At 41.7% G+C, this 20,266-nt stretch overlaps 2 long non-coding RNA genes and 1 pseudogene across 2 annotated transcripts; 1 reads left to right on the top strand and 2 right to left on the bottom strand.

Annotated features, from left to right (window-relative positions):
* The first annotated feature begins 2,144 nt into the window (after positions 1–2,144).
* Positions 2,145–3,541, top strand: LOC117526797. The gene is made up of 2 exons (XR_004565354.1): positions 2,145–3,329; positions 3,373–3,541. It is a non-coding gene; the product is annotated as an uncharacterized LOC117526797 (long non-coding RNA).
* Positions 2,710–5,000, bottom strand: LOC117526796. Its single transcript, XR_004565353.1, has 2 exons — positions 4,776–5,000; positions 2,710–3,522 (listed from the first exon to the last, which is right to left on the bottom strand). It is a non-coding gene; the product is annotated as an uncharacterized LOC117526796 (long non-coding RNA).
* A 3,199-nt stretch (positions 5,001–8,199) lies between these two features.
* Positions 8,200–19,619, bottom strand: LOC117526988 (annotated as a pseudogene).
* Positions 19,620–20,266: the final 647 nt, after the last annotated feature.

The raw sequence follows: 20,266 nt of genomic DNA, 5'->3' as shown, positions 1-20,266 counted from the left end.
GATTGTGTCATTTGCTTGTAAGCAGCCTTTGTGTGAGGATGGGTGGAGTCTCTCGTCGTTTTTTCTTTGCAAGGAAAAAGACTGAACGACTGGAGCAGCGCGACTGCATCAAATTTTGCCAGAAACTGGGCGACAGCCAGGTGGAAACCATTCGGATTATTCAGACGGCTTTCGGTGACGATCCTATGGGCATCACACAGATTAAGGAGCGGTACAACCGGTTTAAAGACGTCCGCACAACGGTGGAGAGTGAGCCGTGCTCCGGGCGACCATCAACATGCTGAAATGACCAGATCATTTCCAAAGTGAACGCTGTGGTGATGCAGGACCGTCGTGTGACTATCCAAGAAATTGCGGAAGAGGTGGACATCAGCACTTTTTCGGCACATTCCCCTGTGAAAGATTTTGCCGTGAAAAGAGTGGCGGTGAAATTCATGCCGATGGCTTGGGCATGAAGCTGATGGCGCAGCAAAAGTGCCACCGTGTTGAAGCCTCACAGGACATGTTGTGACATGCCCAGCTCGTCCATAATTTCTCAGATAGTCACACGACTAAAGCCACCAAAAGCCGTCTGAATAATCCGAATGGTTTCCACCTGGCTGTCGCCCAGTTTCTGGCAAAATTTGATGCAGTCGCGCTGCTCCAGTTGTTCCGTCTTTTCCTTGCAAAGAAAAAACGATGAGAGACTCCACCCATCCTCACACAAAGGCTGCTTACCAGCAAATGACGCAATCGACAGGTGTGAAAAACTCACACATGCACACGAAGGTTCAAGGTTGGCTCATGCAAGCACACGTGATTCAAATCCATCAGGTTTTTGAAAAAAATAAAGAGGTCGGATACTTTTCTAACAGACCTCGTATAGTACCATAGTTCTTAGGTTTCCATTTGATAGCATATAGATTATGCTTTTTATTTTCCTATAGTATGCTAGCAGAGTTACTTTAGATAGATACCAATAGAATTACATCATAGCTTGTTTCTATAATACCAGATTTATAGCTTAGCCTACTACCTATAATTTAATGTTACTACTAATCTACATATTAAATTACCTATACTACAATCTTCTATATTAATATTTAGGTTTTAATACCTACTCCTGTATGTTATATAGTACCATATTTATTGTATACGTTGTTTATTACCCTTAATATTTAAATATAACATATGATGTCTGTTGGGTATTTTCTCCTCCAAACATTTTTAAAACCTTTAACAAGACAAACAGAGTCAAGAAACACCAGTGAGACAGAAAGTCAAATTTTACGCGCGGAGTGCAGTCAGGCTGTACACCAAGGCTACACTAAAGTCTGGCCTGCTTTTCCGCTCTTTTTATTAAGAGACGCCCTCATCACATAAACAAAAACTTGTCCTAAGGGTGGGGGTGATGACGCAAGACAAGTTTCTTCCCGTAACATAAACGCATACGTCAATAAGTGCAGCTGTAAGGAAGAACACTTTCTTTTACACAGGTCAGCACATCTCGTTCGTCTGTTGCAGTTATCAGCTGTTCTGCATCTGCCTGAAGTGTCCTGTCCTTCACACTCCTTCACACTAAGCACCACATCACAACAGTCAAAACGTTCTCTTACTCCCAGTCGTTAAGAGGCTGCGAAAACAAAGTTATATTATAATAATAAGTACATCCAGCCCTTCATTCCCAGCTCAGATTGACCCCAGAGTGCTAAAACAAAATTGAATTCTCAGGCTTGGTTAAGACAGGTGCAAAACAGCACAACACCGTTCTCATGAGGAAGAAGACAAATGTACAAATGTTTAACAGTGATAACATATATACAAAATCTTTAACAATGTCTTATCTTTCTTATGTCTTATTATATAGATACCTTTTTTTTCTTGAGCTGCTTGGGTGGGTAGGGAGAGTTCCCATGGAATACAAAAGCTTTTCAACCTACCATCCCTGGTTCTCAAGACCAGACACCTAAGTGGCTCTACTCTACTCTTTTCTGCTCTATTTCACTCCTCCTTTTTAGATATTTAGATATACCTTTGTATACTGGCATAGTTCCACCTTAAAAATGGGATATAAGATATACCTTACTGAATTTTCATGGGACTGAACAATAAATTGACCTCTTAAAGCTTTGATGATGAAGTCACTTCCATCCCACACGCTGACTTTATTTTCCCAAATGTTTCTTCTGTTCGGATCTGAAGTGAATCTACATCTTGAAGCCCTTGTTGTGCCTCCAAACACACAACAACCTGACATTTTCAGAGAATAAATGAATAAAATAGCTGATTTACATGCAGATGGATTAACAGCCAACACTGTTTTGGAACCAAGATGTCGCCACTCATCACGTGACACCCCCCATGTCACCACACTCTCAATTAAGGCACACTAACAGTTACTGATGTGGGACTCACGTGCACGTGCTGTCAGACTGAGTGCACAGAGGAGTTTATTCTCTGCTCAGAATTATTTTAAGACAAAATAAGTGATGAAAATTTCAGTTCTATAAACTAGTTTTTACGTTACCGCAGTTCACTTAAACCTAGAGTGCAGTGCAAGTTCCCTGGGAACTTTGGTGCCCCCTTAAGGGGAAAACTTTTTATCATGCAACTTCAGATAAAACTTTTTTTTTTACATATTTGAATCAAATTTAAGCATGACTGAAGTTTTGACTAAAATTGACCACCAGAGCTGAAAAAAAAATCTCATGGAAAAACTGCAATGAGTCATGTTTTCCTCAGTCATTTTATTGATCACTGGCATCAGGAAAACCATGATCAGCGTTATGACCCCAAAAAGAGCATGCAAGATTTGAGGTCAAAGGTCACATCACAGACTCTTGGCTACATGTTTGTCACTTAAGGTTCCTGAGACGTCCCAGGACGACTGAAAAGGTGAACAGAAAAACATGCAGCATGGCTGCAGCAGGCACACTGCCCTCCAGAGGGAGAACAGGGAGCTGCAGTCTGATGTGAACAAACCTCAATCTATAAAACTTGTTTCAGACTCGTTTCTTTTCTTTCTGTTAATCTGTGAGTCGTTAACTCATCATCCAGAAACAGGTTCAGTCCAGTTTGTATTCAGTCATGTTGTGTTTCAGCGCCGCCTCCGAGCGAGCAGCGCTCTTTATTGCTCGCTGTATCAGCCACATGCTCACATGGACGCTGATAAAAGCACTGCCAGCTGCCCAGAACCAGTTCCTCCTGATCCAGCTCTGAGACCTCATCACCCAGATCCTGATCAGCTTACACGTCTTACTCTGTTGGACCAGCAGTCCACTGAGGCTGGGACCTTGGACCTTGCAGGGACAGACTGGTGTGGGTATCCGGGTCGGGTCTACTTGTTCTTGGTGGCAGTAGGCGGTGAAACGTAGCCGATGACGGCCGGCTCAGGACTGGATTTGTCTTTGGGACTTTGAATCAGAGGATATGCCTTCAGGTTGTACCAGCCCCAGTGGATCAGCCCCAGACTGGTTCCCATAACAATCAGGACTTTGTACTTTTCCCAGATGCTCTGGAGGCCCATGACAGACAGGAAGTCACCTAGAACAACATTAACCAATGAAAATGAAAATCAGTGGATTAACTGCAAACACAGCAGCATCCAATCAGAGTCCTCAGAATAAAGAGGTGACCACAGACTGAGGGACGGTTCCAAATCCATGTCAAATGGACCCACACTGCTTTTTAATAATTTGGGTCCACAAGTATTTGGACAGTTTTGCTTTATTTTAAATCATCTGGATTATCTTGTTGACTTTCAGTTTTATTTCAAAATCACATTAAACTTTATTATTATTATTCAGTCCGTCCACCTTCAGAACCTGACTGCACAAATAAAAGGATAATTTTAATATAAACAGTTTTCTGTCAAGTAAGAACATGAGTATTTTTTATTACTATTCAGAAATACAAACCGTCTGGAGGAGGCAACTTAACTTAGAGGACGTTTAGAACGACAGCACTGGATCAAAGTGCAATACAGACGTGGGCACCAGGTTCCAGCCAAGACAAGGGGAGGAGCCTGGTGAGGGAAGAGACACTGACACGTCTGTGACCGTGTGGAGGATCCGTTCACAGTCTGTCTCAGCTTCAGGACAAACGGACCAGATTCTCTTCGAGCCTGGACCGTTTAACGGTGTGAGGATGAAGACAGAACTTCATTCATCCCTCAGAAGAGTCTCTCGGGGTTAAGGACTTTATTTAAAAATGTCTAAAACCTCAACAGTAAAGTCAAGTCAACACAACGAGATCATCATCTAAACTGATTTGTTTGTCTGGACATCGTATCTAAAACCTGTTTTAATGTTTTGGATGCAAATCTTAAATGCGCAGAAAATGTTTAATATTTGGTCACGTAGAGACTCATGAGGCGAACAGCTGCCTTTATATTAAACCTGCAAGAAAACGCCCGTAAACATCAGTTTAAAATGTGCACATTTTCATGTCCAAAAACAAAGTTTAACGCAGGACGCCTTTACGTACTTCCACTCCCACCGGAAGTCCGAGCTCCGTGATTTTCATGTTACTAAAACGGCAAAAAAGAAGGAAGCCGCTTGTTTTAAACGGGTCGTTTTGTAGTTATTCTCTGGAGCGCGTCAAAAACTGACGTTTCAGCCCACAAACAGACTTGGCAAAGAATTTATAGCTGTATGCTATCAGTTAGCTGGCGAAGCTAGCATTTTTTTAACAGCCCGTTTATTCATTTATTTAGTCAGATTGTTTGTTTAGTCTGTTTATGTGTTTACAACGTGTTTACACAACCAGCGACAACATTTAAACAAAGTCAGTCTCACCTTCAGAAATCAGCTGTTTTCTGCATCACGATTTCAGGCGAACAAACAGAAGCTTTCCAACAAAGAACGTAGACTAAAACGTTTCCTGATTTACTAAAAACCCCAAAACGAAACCTGGACTGACGTTTAAACGTCCGTCAGGCAAAAGAACCTCAGCCCACGAGTCACGTGACCAGCCGGCAAGGTCAAAAGACACGGGTGACACCAACTTAGCTTAGGACAAGCTAAAAGTGGACACTCGTTTTGACCGAACAACTGTCCAGTTTCTGAGTATTCTGTGTTAGTACGCGCCCGCGGCCGACGTGCTTGATGAATTCCTGCGCAAAAAGTAGTTCTCACATAATTGTGATATATTCCTGTGCAATGAGTATATCTCATCTAAATCAATTCTAAAACTTACCAGTAATAAAATTAGAAAGACAACTGAAGTTTTAAAAGTGGCCATAATAAATATTTAAGAAACTTAAGTTTATGAGCATTGTAAACATTAACACAATGGAGTTTGATACGGAAGAGTTCAGAAAGATATGAGTGAAATGTTTTGATGACCATTTACAGTTGGAGATGAAAGAGTTGGGTGTTGGTGTTAAAGTCAGAACAAGAAGCTGCACTGAAAGAGATCAATCTGGGACAGAGAGAAATTCTGTGTGTTGGTGCTGCAATGAGAGCGGCACGTGGAGCGGGGTGGGGCAAAAGACTGACCCCTAGCAATAGTGACGTCATTAACACAAATGACAAGAAGGCTTTAAAATATGTGTTGGGGGGGGGGACAAAATCGAAGTTTGAAACAAAACCAACAAAACGTAAAGATTTTTATCATGCTCGTTAGAAGGAGGGCGCCCTCTGTTGGAACATAAAGTCATCACACTGTGTTGAAGGAGTTTGGTTTAATTTTGAAAAATAAAGCAAAATAACTTGAAAATACAACAGAAGACCAAAAACAAAGAAATCCTTATAAAGTCTTTTTACCTGCAGGAGGCGGGAATGCAGTGCTCAGATCAAATCTACAAACATATTTATATACATACACACATATTTATATATAAAAGGAATTTATCAGACATATTCACATAAAGCATGGTCACATCATCCAGAGCTGAACCTGATCCAGCTAGAAAAGGTCTAGAAAATCCATATTTATATATGTATATTTCATACAGCGAGTGTGGACGAGGCCGTAGAAAGTGTCAATGAATAAATAAAGTGGTTCACAGCAAAAATAAGTTCTCTGTCCTTAAACAAAAAAGTCGTCACACGTGACTGCTTCCTGTTTGACTGTTTCACAATAAAAGAACAGGAGGTTGTTTGGCCCTTCAGGACTGGTGGAAAGGATGGAATGAGAAAGTTTAACGAGAATATTTACAGTTTTACATGAATGACAGCCACCATTCGAAAAAACAATGACACAATTATGAGAATAAAAATTTTGTTGTGAAAAAAGTCCCTACAGCAGAGGCCTGGTTTAGACTAGGGGTCACCACAGCAGGTCCAAGGTGGATCTACATGTTGATTTGACACAAGTTTTACACCGGATACCCTGCCTGACGCAATTCCACATTACATGGAGAAAGAAAAATCTATTATTCTACAAATCTATTATTCTACAAACTGAAAAAAAAAAAAAAAAAATTCCATCGAGTCAATGAACAAAAATGCATTAATAATAATAATAGTTTAAAATGTAACTCATTTCATTTCTCAAATCTAAATTACTTATTATAATCCATCAGTTATTTCAGCTGACACTGTGGAAAAAAGTGCACTTATTTTACAGTTATGTTCATATAATCATTATAAACATGAACTCTGAAGCAAAAACAAGTTATTAATTTGAGAATAATTTTGGAGTTTCCCTCAAATATTAACTCCTGTCTAAATGCAGTGAGGATTCTACAGGAATCAGGTCTGTGAGGGAAGCCCTTTGACCCGACTCCTCCCACATGGCTACAGATACAAATACATCATCTGTCATTTTGACCTTGAAAATGACCTTACTGTTCTGATGGCTTTCCTCACTTGATAAGTCAGATGTTATAAGTCAGATTATGCCTCCTGTATAGTTGGATAAAATCAGTCAGAAATGTCTGACACAGGAAGGGAAGTCTGTCTAGAGCAGGCGGTCCTAGAAAACTGAGTGTCCATGAAGATGAGTGAGGGAAACCAAAATACACCATGACAACGCTAAAGTGGTGATCGTATTTTCCAGAGCATAAGTTGCACCTGTTTTCTGTATGTGGAACTCACTTTGTAGCAACAACAGACACACAGCACGCTGCGGCATGTGCACACCACAGCTGTGCTGTTACTTAACATGAAAATGGTAAATGGACTGCATTTATATAGCGCTTTTCCATCTGTATCAGACGCTCAAAACGCTTTACAATAATGCCTCACATTCTGACTCACTGATGTCAGGGTGAATGTGAGGAGGAGTTTAAAATTTTAAAAATAAGCAAGACAGATGATAAACATGCAATGGACAACGTACTGGATGTTATTTGATGTAGTTTGGACAAAATAAACCATCACATGAACACAGAGTGGTGACAAAGCCAAGTGGCCTGTGTGTGCGTGAAACCTCGTTCACAGAGAAACTGGGGAGAGCTGATGTTATGTATTATGGGTCAAGGACGAACTCTGTGAAAAAGGAAACGTTGATAGGACTAATACTGTTGGAGGAATTAGGGATATTAGGTAACACCTACTGGAAAAATGGATGCTGATGTCACCATGAATCAGTCCCTGGTAACCAGACAAGCTCTGAACAAAGGAACTATCTCAACCTTGTCAGCTGTAAAACACAACTAAATGTGCCAAATAATGAATACAATTATTCACAAAACTTTCTCATTTTAATTTCCTGCACTTTCAGTTAAAATAATTATAGAAACTTTGCATAATTTATTACCACCTTTGAAAAATGTCAGCTGCTTATTTACTGAACACGACCCAATCTAGAGCCCATGGATCCCCACGGACAACACACTAGTTTACTTTTATTACTGGAGTTTGTTTTGTTGAGTGCACAGATTTTTAGGAAAGTCCTTAATGAACACATGATTATTTTTGGTAGACAGTTCACACTAGTTTAAATCATAGGACGTCTCAAACTAGTAAAAAAAAAAGAAAAAAAAAAGGGGGGGGGGGGACTTGTGGTCTGAAAAATGCAGTTTGAGCTTCAATAGTTTGACTGGAGGTTTTTTTTTTTTTTTTGCATCAGTCGCCTTCGTGGTTGAGAGGATGCCAACATGGCTCTGAGAAAAGAAGTGCTGTGATTCCAACAAGGGGTTGGGAATTTTTCTGGAATTAAAGTGACTGAACTCTTTCCACTGAAATATTAACCTCATTAATATCTGTCATTTACTTTAATATGACCGTTTTCTAAACTTCTGATCGTATTCTCATTAAAAAGCCTTTTCTCAGGTTTTTGTCTCACTGAACCTTTAGGACCCGTGTCCAACAAGTCAGCGTTGGGTTTAAAAATCATGGAATTCTAATCTGGAGAGTGTTTTCTGGGCCGTGACGGAGGCTGAAGGTCCGTACGCCGGCTGATCAGCAGTGAAGTCGTAGTAAAATATTTGTGTGCTCAGCCACAGGAAGTTTGTTCATCCTGCAGAAAAACGAGCGACACAGAAAAGATGATTCATGCTGCACAGAAACGAGCGGCGCTGCCCTTACCAAAAAACAGTACTTATAAGTATATAAAAAGTAAACTAGAAGTATACTTAAAACATACTTGCATATACTACTTTTTGGTAAGTGTGTACCATAAAACCCACCGTGACCTGTTGCTCCTCCTCCAGCTCGTCCTCGTCTGTTTCACGCTGCACCAACAGCTGATGTGAAATTTTAGGCTCAAAAACACGGCAGCATAATCTTGGTGTAAACATCGGAACACCAACGGTCCAGACTAGAGGTTTGGTGGAAAGCAGGCCCTGAAGTCCTGAAACAATTCAGATCTTATTTATTCCGTGTTTTTGATTGGCTGAATCAGGCGCGCTGACGCAAACTAACTTCCTGTTTCAGGTTAAGACTCTTCATCTGGTTTGGAACCGTCTGAACCCAAAACCAGGATTAAGACCCACAGTGACACTGATCTGTAAACACTGGCTGTGACTCCGCCTCCTTGTCAATATCACCCTGACAGCGATGGAGGGAGCAGTGAGGAGGCGTGGTCACCAGCACACGTGGGAATGTGGTCATTGGACGGGTGAGCGCACAGAAGAATGACCCCTCCCACTATTTCTATTTTATAGAGAATAAAGTGCTTCCTGCAGTCAGTCTGACTGGAACAGAAGGCGATCCGTACGTCTGAACAGTCAGCGCCGTGACGGCGGCAGAACCAGGAAGGTCCACTGCTACTTCTTCTTCTTGACGTTATTGTTTGAGGCCAGCCTGGATCGTGGTGTGAGGAGGAGGCCTCTCAGCGGGATTTGACTTCGAGTGACCTCGAAGAGTTTGGAAAACACCTGAAGAGGAAGATGTAAAGTAAACGAGTGCCACAAAAAAACAGACACACAGATGACCAACGTTAAAACCCAAACCAGGTCCGGTGCCCCCCACAGGTCATTAACTACAGCTGCAAACGCAAAGACAAGGGCAGAGGTCACATTTTTCAAACAGAACAAAATGTTTTGTTGCATCACACACACGCTGAACTGATGGTGTTTTTATAACAAAGCTGGGCGGAGCTTCTGCTTTCACCCGTTTGTCTGTTTGTGAACCTGTAACCTGCAATGTTTCATATATCGTTATGAAATTTTTAGAGGATTCATATCCTGATTGATTAAATTTTCAAGGTCAAAGGTCAGGAAAAATCTTTTTAAAAATTGGAAAAATCCCTTTCCTTTAGTACTGAACAAGTTCTCAAAAATTCCTAACTGTCAAAAAAGATCACATTTCTTTCAGATTTCAGAGGGTTATGTAGGATTGTATCCTTTGTCGATGGACAAAGTTTGATCCGGGTCTGATCCGGATTGTGGATTTGTGGACATTTGAATTTAATATTGAAAAGCCCATCTGTTGTACATTTTGAATTATATCTCAATCAAATGTGCCTCAGTCACTCTCGTTTTTCTGTTCTGGATTTACCTTCACCACCAAAACTGGATGGAGGTTCCAGTTTTATGCCCATTTGTGTTCAAGTTGTCAGTCGGAAACCAGGTGTCAAAAAGCAACACATTGTTCACAGCAGAGAAAAACAAAGTCAGTGAAATGACCTGAAAAAGAATTCAGAAACCAAAACAATAGAAGAAAAAAAAAAAAAAAAAAACCTGACAACACCACAAAAAACTTCAACTGCATGACCTAAATACATCCTCCTGACATTTGATCACATCTACTTTATCTGATGAAAAGTCACTTTGACCTTGAAAATGTTTTCCAAGGTAAAAATTTGTGGAATTGGAAACCAGTGTTTGCGGAGGTTTGTGCTCTACGAGTGCAGCGCTCTAGTTATACTTTCATCAGCGCGTCCGTGGTCATACAGACGAGCGGAGGATGCAGCCGCGGGTTCTGCAGCCCGACAGGGAATTAATTTATACTTAGTCTTTTCTGAAATCAGCCAAACACAACGGGCTCAAATGAACATTAAAAATAAAGCCACGCCTCCTCCCTTCTTGTTAATGTGGGCTAAACGCGGGTCGGCGCTCACCTTCCGTGGCGTCCTCTGCAGCGTCAGCAGGAGAAATAAAAACAATCAGATGATACAAGAAGACAGAAAAACGGCAAAAACATCTTCCGTAAGACGCCTCCTCTCACCTGCTCCCACAGCGTTTCAGCCACCTGGTCGATGACTCCGCCCACCTCACGAAACTTCCCAGAGTACTTGGCGTAGGTCCAGACGCAGAGCACTGTCAGAGTCACGCCCATCAACAGGTTACACAGTGTGGCCACCAGCTGATGCCAACAAAGCCCGTCACCAGAGAGACCACGTACATGGTGACATGACGGCAAACAGGGGTGGCCGGCGGGCGTGCGGCGTAGATATGTTTTGCCAGCGTTGTGCTTGCTGAAGTTGGCATAGGCTTCGTCCAGCTCCGCCTCCAGCTGCTCTGTTAGCGGTGGCAGAAGTGCTCACGCCCATCTTCTTGATGGTTCGAAGTGTCGCACTGACGCCTGGCGGAGTTCAGCGTGGTGGCGCTCCAGTTCTGCTGGGGAAAGGTACGGCCGGTCTCCGCCACAGATCTGACAGAGAACGTGACATTCATCTGGAGTTCAGGCAACAGTAACGGGAAGTAAAGGAAGACTAATGGGTAATTGTTACCTGCTCCATACTTTTGATGTACGCGTCTTTAGCGCCGGCTACAGCTGCACGGTTATGGCTTCAGCTGTTGCCTAGGAAACAGATTGTATTTGGATTAGATCTGACCAATTCTGGTGTGCAGAAAGGAAAACAAATAAAACAAACAAAACAAAAAAATGAGTGGAATCATCCAGTCAGAATCAAGTAGTCACTCGCGAGAAGCACTTCCTGTATCAGCATCGACTATGAACGTGAGTTACCGAGACGAGGGAGACCAAACAAAAAACATGACAGGAGTCATCATAAAACATGGTGTCAAGATCGTGCCACAAACGGGCTGCCTTGCTGTTTCAGTGCGCACTCTTTAGTTTGTTTTTGGTGTGTTACTTTTGTACTTTTAAGGATATGATTCCTTCTTTATGTTCTCTAATGTCATATACCAACACAGAGCAGAGTAGCTACCTAACTCTGTAAGGAGTTAGAGTATCTTGTCAATAGTGTTACATCCTCATTGAAGACACCTTTGGATGCTTGTAGCTCCTCTGAAAAAGAGAGCTTTAAATCAGAGTGTCTGACCTCCGTGGTATAACTCACAAACTCGTAGCTTAAAGCAGATAACCCGTAAAGTTGAGAGGAAATGGCGTCTCACTAATTTAGAAGATTTCAGCTTAGCCTGGAAAAAGAGTTTGTTGCTCTATAAGAAAGCCCTTCGTGAAGCTAGGACATCTTTCTACTCATCACTAATTGAAGAAAATAGAACAACCCCAGGTTTCTTTTCAGCACTGTAGCCAGGCTGACAAAGAGTCAGAGCTCTATTGAGCTGAGTATTCCATTAACCTTTAACTAGTAATGACTTCATGACTTTCTTTGCTAACAAAATTTTGACTATTAGAGAAAAAATTACTCATAACCATCCCAAGATGTATCGTTATCTTTGGCTGCTTCAGTGATGCCGGGTATTTGGTTAGACTCTTTCTCTCCGATTGTTCTGTCTGAGTTATTTTCATTAGTTACTTCATCCAAACATCAACCTGCTATTAGACCCCATTCCTGCCAGGCTGCTCAACGGAGTCTACCATTATTAATGCTTCAATCTTAAATATGATCAATCTATCTTTGTTAGTTGGTTATGTACCACAGGCCTTTAAGGTGGCAGTAATTAAACCATCTACTTAAAAAGCCATCACTTGACCCAGCTATCTTAGCTAATTATAGGCCAATCTCCAACCTTCCTTTTCTCTCAAAGATTCTTGAGAGGGTAGTTGTAAAACAGCTAACTGATCACCTGCAGAGGAATGGTCTATTTGAAGAGTTTCAGTCAGGTTTTAGAATTCATCATAGTACAGAAACAGCATTAGTGAAGGTTACAAATGATCTTCTTATGGCTTCGGACAGTGGACTTATCTCTGTGCTTGTTCTGTTGGACCTCAGTGCTGCTTTTGATACTGTTGACCATAAAATTTTATTACAGAGATTAGAGCATGTCATAGGTATTAAAGGCATTGCGCTGCGGTGGTTTGAATCATATTTGTCTAATAGATTACAGTTTGTTCATGTAAATGGGGAATCTTCTTCACAGACTAAAGTTAATTATGGAGTTCCACAAGGTTCTGTGCTAGGACCAATTTTATTCACTTTATACATGCTTCCCTTGGGCAGTATTATTAGACGGTATTGCTTAAATTTTCATTGTTACGCAGATGATACCCAGCTTTATCTATCCATGAAGCCAGAGGATACGCACCAATTAGCTAAACTGCAGGATTGTCTTACAGACATAAAGACATGGATGACCTCTAATTTCCTGCTTTTAAACTCAGATAAAACTGAAGTTATTGTACTTGGCCCCACAAATCTTAGAAGCATGGTGTCTAACCAGATCGTTACTCTGGATGGCATTTCCCTGATCTCTAGTAATACTGTGAGAAATCTTGGAGTTATTTTTGATCAGGATATGTCATTCAAAGCGCATATTAAACAAATATGTAGGACTGCCTTTTTGCATTTACGCAATATCTCTAAAATCAGAAAGGTCTTGTCTCAGAGTGATGCTGAAAAACTAATTCATGCATTTATTTCCTCTAGGCTGGACTATTGTAATTCATTATTATCAGGTTGTCCTAAAAGTTCCCTAAAAAGCCTTCAGTTGGTTCAGAATGCTGCAGCTAGAGTACTGACGGGACTAGCAGGAGAGAGCATATCTCACCCGTGTTGGCCTCCCTTCATTGGCTTCCTGTTAATGCTAGAATAGAATTTAAAATTCTTCTTCTTACTTATAAGGTTTTGAATAATCAGGTCCCATCTTATCTTAGGGACCTCATAGTACCATATTACCCATTAGAGCGCTTCGCTCTCAGACTGCAGGCTTACTTGTAGTTCCTAGGGTTTGTAAGAGTAGAATGGGAGGCAGAGCCTTCAGCTTTCAGGCTCCTCTCCTGTGGAACCAGCTCCCAATTCAGATCAGGGAGACAGATACCCTCTCTACTTTTAAGATTAGGCTTAAAACTTTCCTTTTCGCTAAGGCTTATAGTTAGGGCTGGATCGGGTGACCCTGGACCATCCCTTGGTTATGTTGCTTTAGACGTAGACTGTGTTTCATAATTATTGTATGGCCTTGCCTTGCAATGTGGAGCGCCTTGGGGCAACTGTTTGTTGTGATTTGGCGCTATACAAGAAAAAAAAGTTGAAGTTGAAGTTGACTTGCACTGGTTCCTGGATCAGGGGAACAACGCCAGCGGATTTGTTTCCCATTTTTCTTGAGCCGTCATTGGATTTATTGGGCATCTTGGCCAAAGGTGCCCTCACCACGGCCTTCACAATGAAACACCGGAAGAGGGGGAGATATACCGGTGCACTTGTGCAGCTTCACTGACACGGTCACCGTACACCGCTAACAGGAATATTCCTCTCCAACATGCACTCTCTGCAAAATAAAATGGCCGAACTCCAGCTACTGGTGGGAAAAAGCAGAGATTTCTCTACATCTGCTGTTTTGTGCTTCACGGAGATGTGGCTCTGCGCATCAATTCCGGACTCTGCGCTGCAGCTGGCAGGCTTCCGACTTTTCGGAGAGGACCGAGATGCAGGACTCTCCGGCAAAATGAAGGGTGGAGGAATCTATTTTTACGTTAACAGTGGCTGTTGTAACAATGTGATAGTGATCCAACAGCACTGCTCTCCTGATATGGAAACATTTTATTAACTGCAAACCATTCTACTCACCCCGTGAGATCACCTCATTCATTCTGGTCAGTGTTTACATTCCACTGCAGGCCAACGTCCACGAGGCACAACACACACTCACCAACCAGATACTTTGTGTGGAGCAGACCAACCCGGACTCTTAAGTTATTGTCCTCAGTGACTTTAACAAAGGTACTCTCTCCCACGAACTTCCCAAATACATACAGCTTATGTCGACCAGAGAGGACAGAACTCTGGATCACTGTTGCATAACTATGAACAATGCTTATCATGCCGTCCCTGTGCCGCTCTGGGACACTCAGACTATGCCATGGTCCACCTGATTCCTACCTACAGGCAGAAACTAAAGCTCTGAAAACCTGTAGTGAGGACATCTAAACTGTGGAGCATCTACAGGCATGTTTGGAAAACATGGACTGGGATGTGTTCAAGACTGCCACCAACACAGACGCTATGACCTCATATATTAGGTTCTGTGTGGACTGCTGCATACCGTAACAAACCACAGTGAGGTATAACAACAACAAACCCTGGTTTAGTCCTAAACTCAAACAGTTGAGGCTGCAGAAGGAAGCTTTCAAGAGTGGGGACAAGGTCAAGGCGATTAGGGAAGCTAAACGGCTGTACGCTGACAAACATCAATACCAGTTCTCAGCCAATGACTACATCTGTCTGGAAAGGACTCAGACAGATCAGTCACCTGTGTTCTTGCTCTTGGGGTTGGCAAGGTTAGACCTTACTTGTGTGAAGCAGCTTGAGGAAACTTTGCTGTGATTTGGCGCTATATGAAATAGATTGAATTCAATCACCAACTACTAACCACCCCCCCCCCCCCCCACCCCCCCACCCACACACACACACACACACATATACAAACACTCTGTCAATGACCCTCTACTGGCCAACAAGCTGAACCAGTTAAACTGCAGATTTGAAAGACAGACTGTCCTAATACCATCCCCATGGTCACCAGCTCCAACCCACCAGCACCTCCCCCCCCACCCCGACTGGGGTCTGCCCCACGTAGTGTAGAGTTCAGTGGTCTGCCCCCCACACAACTGCCCACAGCAAGGACCCCCACCTCATCCCCCACCACGCCTCTCTGTTCATGAGAGGGATGTCAACAGGTTCTTCAAGAGACAGGACCCACACAAAGCAGTCGGACCTGACTCTGTCTAGAGTGCGAGAGAGCGCATCAACTCGGAACGTGGCGCCATTTTGGTTCCAACTGCGCTGAACTACTGAATGAACCTTTAATGTTTCACCATTTTTTAAAATCCTTTAACCACAACAGAAACACATCCAGGTTACAGGTGCTATCAAAATAAATATAAAAATAGTTAAGATATCACATTTACATAAATTTACAATTTATGATGATTTATTTAGTTAATTTAAAGCCTGATTTATGCGTCTGCAGCTCTGTAAGTCCGTGTCATACGACGTGTGTGACAGTATTAAAGTTCTCTGTCTCTGGATTTTGCTTTATTCTGGATTAATTTGACCCTCAAGTTTTTCTTTCTCCAATCATCACCTCCAAATCAAAGGTAAGCTGAACATTTTCCTCTTTTACCGACTTTGCGCTGTAAATGTGATGAGGACTTTTCTGATCTGTTTATCAGCGTGCGAACTGTAAAAACTATGAAAATATGATGGCAGACGAAGGATTAAAAGCAGCAAAGTGTCAAATCACAGCCTTTTGTGTCTGATTTAACAGGTGCACGTCAGGCTGCAGGTCCGAGACTGAACACGGTTTGAAAAACTAAGCGCAGACACAGTGTGTGTCCACTTGGTGGCACTGTTGGACTACGTCTTCCTTCGATTAGTATTTGTAAGAACAGGTCTGACCTGCAGCATGGACTTGGGGTGAGGAAGCTCCTCCCCTTGATAGATCTTCATGTACGCCTGAACACAGAAATGACAAGCAGACAAAAAAAAAAAATAAAAAATCACAAAGCTGTTAAGAAAAGCAGAAAAACAGAAATAATTTTTTTTATCATGAACTGTCCAAAGACTAAAACCACCAGAGACTTAAACTATAAAGACACATTACAGAGCAAACCTCGTCCAGGTCTGACCCAAAGTCCTAAAAAGAAGAGCCACTGTGTTTGAATTTAAGATTCTACAAAATAAAAAAAAAAATCAAAAGTGAAGATCACAGGAAGGGGTCAGACCTTGAAGTAGTGAAGGAGGTCTTGCAGGTGATTTTAACTCCTCCGATCTCCTTTTCCACCAGATTCTCTGGAGACAAGAGCGCCGGGATGAGGTTTGCGAGCTCCTTCTTGAAGTCCTCGTCGATATCTGGGACAAGACAGGACCACAGGTTCACAGCTGTCGACAAGGTTCTCAACCATCAAGACAGGAGGAACCTACAGACTTACTCCAAAGCAAGTGGACCTCTTCTTTAGTCTTCGACACCTTTCACAGCTCATCCCAGTGACTTTAAAACTGAAGCACTCACTTACAGCTACACCTTTACCTACATGTGTTAAATGGTAAGAAGGCGGTTTTGCCCTGTTGTTCAGTTAGTTCTGAGTTACCTCTGAGCCGGCCGTCAAAGTGAGGGTTGGTCGCCACCTTCAGGCCGGGGTGAGGCAGCAGGAAGCACCTGATATTGGAGAAGCAGGAGTGGATGTGTTTCCTGACATTCTGCAGTTCTTCATGTTGATTCTGCTTCACCTGGACACAGCAGTGAGGAACCTCAGAAGCTGAAGGACCAGGTCCCAGGTCTGTTTGATCTATGACAATCATATATGAACCGTCAAACTTCACAGCTGGATCGAGATCCAACCGTCAACCAGGTGCATGGACCCAGCTTGGGTACATCCCACGAAGAGGACCAGATCTCAGACCTGCTCGCTCTGAAGAACACCAGAAGTAAACTTCTAAAACACGGGACTCACCAGCAGCCGTTTGTCCAGGAAGCTCCGCCCGCCCTCCAGGCCGTACGGATGTTCATACGGGTAACTCCAGTCTCTGATCAGGAACATCAGCGTCTGAACACATGTTCATGTTACTGATTCACAATCACAAGAGACCAAAACGGCTTAAAACCACCTGAGCCAAAAACCTGCTCACCTCAAAACAAACTTCATTATTTTTATGACTTTTATCTGCGTGCGTTTTTGTAACATGTCCGCTGAGGCGTGTCTGGGCTGGTGGATCATAAAATGACAGCTAACAAACGTGCTGTTTAATTTATAAAACAAACCCTTGGCTCCATCCATTTGAACAGATGGTATGATTTTATTTCTCAGGGACATTGCACAATAATACATTGACTTAAAAAAACAGGAAAGATGCATTGTGCCAGGTTATAGCAAAAATACTAATTTCCACCTATAGTCCCTGGACAGGTTGATGTCTAACTATAAATAACAGCATTTGTAAATGAAAAGAAAATCCATTTAGCACAAAGACTATTGATACTGTAAACATATAATACCTCACCCCTCAAGTATACATTCATAAAAACTTTCAACATTTTATCAGTTCAAAGACATATACAAAAGATACCACTTTGTTCACACTCACACTCATTATATATACACACACACACACACACACACATATATATATACGTGCCATATACACATACATACATATATATATATATATATATATTAATATATATATATATACGTGCACATATACACACATACATATATATGTATGTGTGTATATGTGCACACATACACAGTCACACTTTTCAAACATCATCACACTATATTCTCACGCTTACATCATATATACAAATCATATTTTCAGACGCCTGCACTCTGTGCTCTCATACACATACATTCATCAGTGGTGGGTACAAACTTGCTTTGATAAAAGCCATTTCTTTGTCAGCTGTGCAAACATTGGAAAAGTTGTACATTTCATTATGTCGTTTGGTAAGATATTCCACTGACTAGAGGCAACAACAGAAAAGGCAGATTGGCAAAAGAGGGTCTACATTTAGCAATGCTGCGCTCTCCTCTAGAGGTCGCCCTTGTAGCTCGAGTTGTTCTTTCTGAGCACGTGACAAACCTTCTTAGGGGAGGAGCAGCCATATCGTAGATGATTTTAAAGAGTAGACAGATATTTGCATGTATTATTAGATTGCAAAATTAAAAACTCATACTTAGAAAGAATAAGACAATGATGATATTGTCTGGATTTCCTATCATGAATTTTTATTGCCCCTTTTGAACATTAATTCAAGGGGCTTTAGGGCTGATTACTGGCCTGCGACCAACTAGTCACGCGATCCACTCCAAGACTGAAAACTCACTGGACCTGGTTTGAAGGTGTTGTCTGCAGTCAGCAGTTCGTACCTGAAAAGGTTTCTTGAAGACTTCCTCCATAGCGAGTCGTCCATACTCCGTGAAGAGCTACGAACACAAAACAATCTGTTTATTTAACACATTAAAAATAAAAAAAACAGGCTCATTTGACATTTGAACCAAAATCCACCTCAACCTGAAACACATTTTTCCTCCTGCACAAGAATTTAGATTTTCTATTTGGATTTTAGATTTTGATTTTCTATTTGGATTTTAGATTTTGATTTTCTATTTGGATTTTATACAGTACCAGTCAAAAGCTGGACTCACTGTCTCATTCACCTGAATCGGGCAGTGAGTCTAACTTATGACTGGTACTGTATTTTAATTTAATTGATGGATTTCCACTTAGATTTCTATTTGGATTTTATATTTTATTTATATTTAGACTTCATATCATTTTATTGACGACATCTCAAAGCTGTTCTCTTTTTCTTTTATTTGAATAAATGTAATGATATGATGCTATCACAGGGATATATGAAATGGCCGTTATCAATAAAACCTAAATAAGAGGAAGCGGGTCCAGCTGATAATCCTGAAGTCCTCCTGGGTTTTTGTTTAAATTGAGGGTTCCTGTGTGCAGTGGTGCTAGATGTCAAATTCTACCATCGGACTGATTGTACGGTGCAACTAGGACGGCACTCAGAGGAGATGAAGTTGAATTTGTGCTTTCCACCATGTGACGTGAAGTGTTACCTCACAAGATCTCAGGGGACATGATTGAATCCTGCAGTGAGTCCAGCCTAAAACCGTGCTCAACACGCAAAGTTCTGACGACAAACTGACCTGGAGGTGCTGGAGGTCGTCTTCCTGGACGTTCTGGGACAAGTTGTACACCTGAAACACATCCAGAAAAATGAACGATTCTTTCTAAAAGTGAGAACTCAGCAGCTTCTCATCACATCTGTCAGATGCATTTATGAGCAAAAGTTTGTTTCTGAGCGCATATTAAGATCTGACCTGCACAGAGCTCGTCATGGTGCTCAGGGCGAACAGCGTGGCGCAGTCTTTGATGGTTGACTGACTGTCAAACGCCCCCTGTGTGTCAATTAGGAGAAGTGCAACCTACACGAAAAAAAACCCGTGAAAATAAGCAGCTTTTCTCCACAGAGCATCAATAACTGTGAAAAAAGTACAGAAATTAGCTGTTTTAACTGAAACATAGCGACATGAAATTACATCAAAGGGTCATGTTCTAAGGAGTGAGGAATGTTCTCAGTTTGCACAAGAAGCTACATTTCAGTCTTTTCTTATAGTTTGTGGTGGCAACGAGACCAGCAGGTGACTTTTATTAAAAAGTCTCCATGGATACAGAAGAAAAATAAATAAATGCTAAACAGACTTTTTATTTAAATCAACATTTCATCCACATGCAACCAGGAGGAGGCAGTAAGTAAATGTCCAAACTGACCGTATGAAGTTTGGACTTTTACCCAGAGTTCAACACACATCAGCAAATATTTAGGAAATAATGGGGCAGGTTCAGATGGAAAAGCATGCCCTTAATCCAGCCACTACACCCTGCTATTGAGGTGGGCGCCACTACTGAGGTATTACCTAGATTTACAGTATTTGATAGTATCTCACTTGGCATGCTGACAAAACTCGTAATGTTAACAAAAAGCACAACCTGTTTATTTGATCCTATACCAACAAAACTGTTTAAGGACCTGTGGCCCACTCTTGGGCCGACTGTGCTGGAAATTATTAAT

This window comes from Thalassophryne amazonica, chromosome 15 (genome assembly GCF_902500255.1).
Source record: "Thalassophryne amazonica chromosome 15, fThaAma1.1, whole genome shotgun sequence".
NCBI classification, from domain to species: Eukaryota; Metazoa; Chordata; class Actinopteri; order Batrachoidiformes; family Batrachoididae; genus Thalassophryne; species Thalassophryne amazonica.
This window is presented reverse-complemented; position numbering and strand designations above follow the sequence as displayed.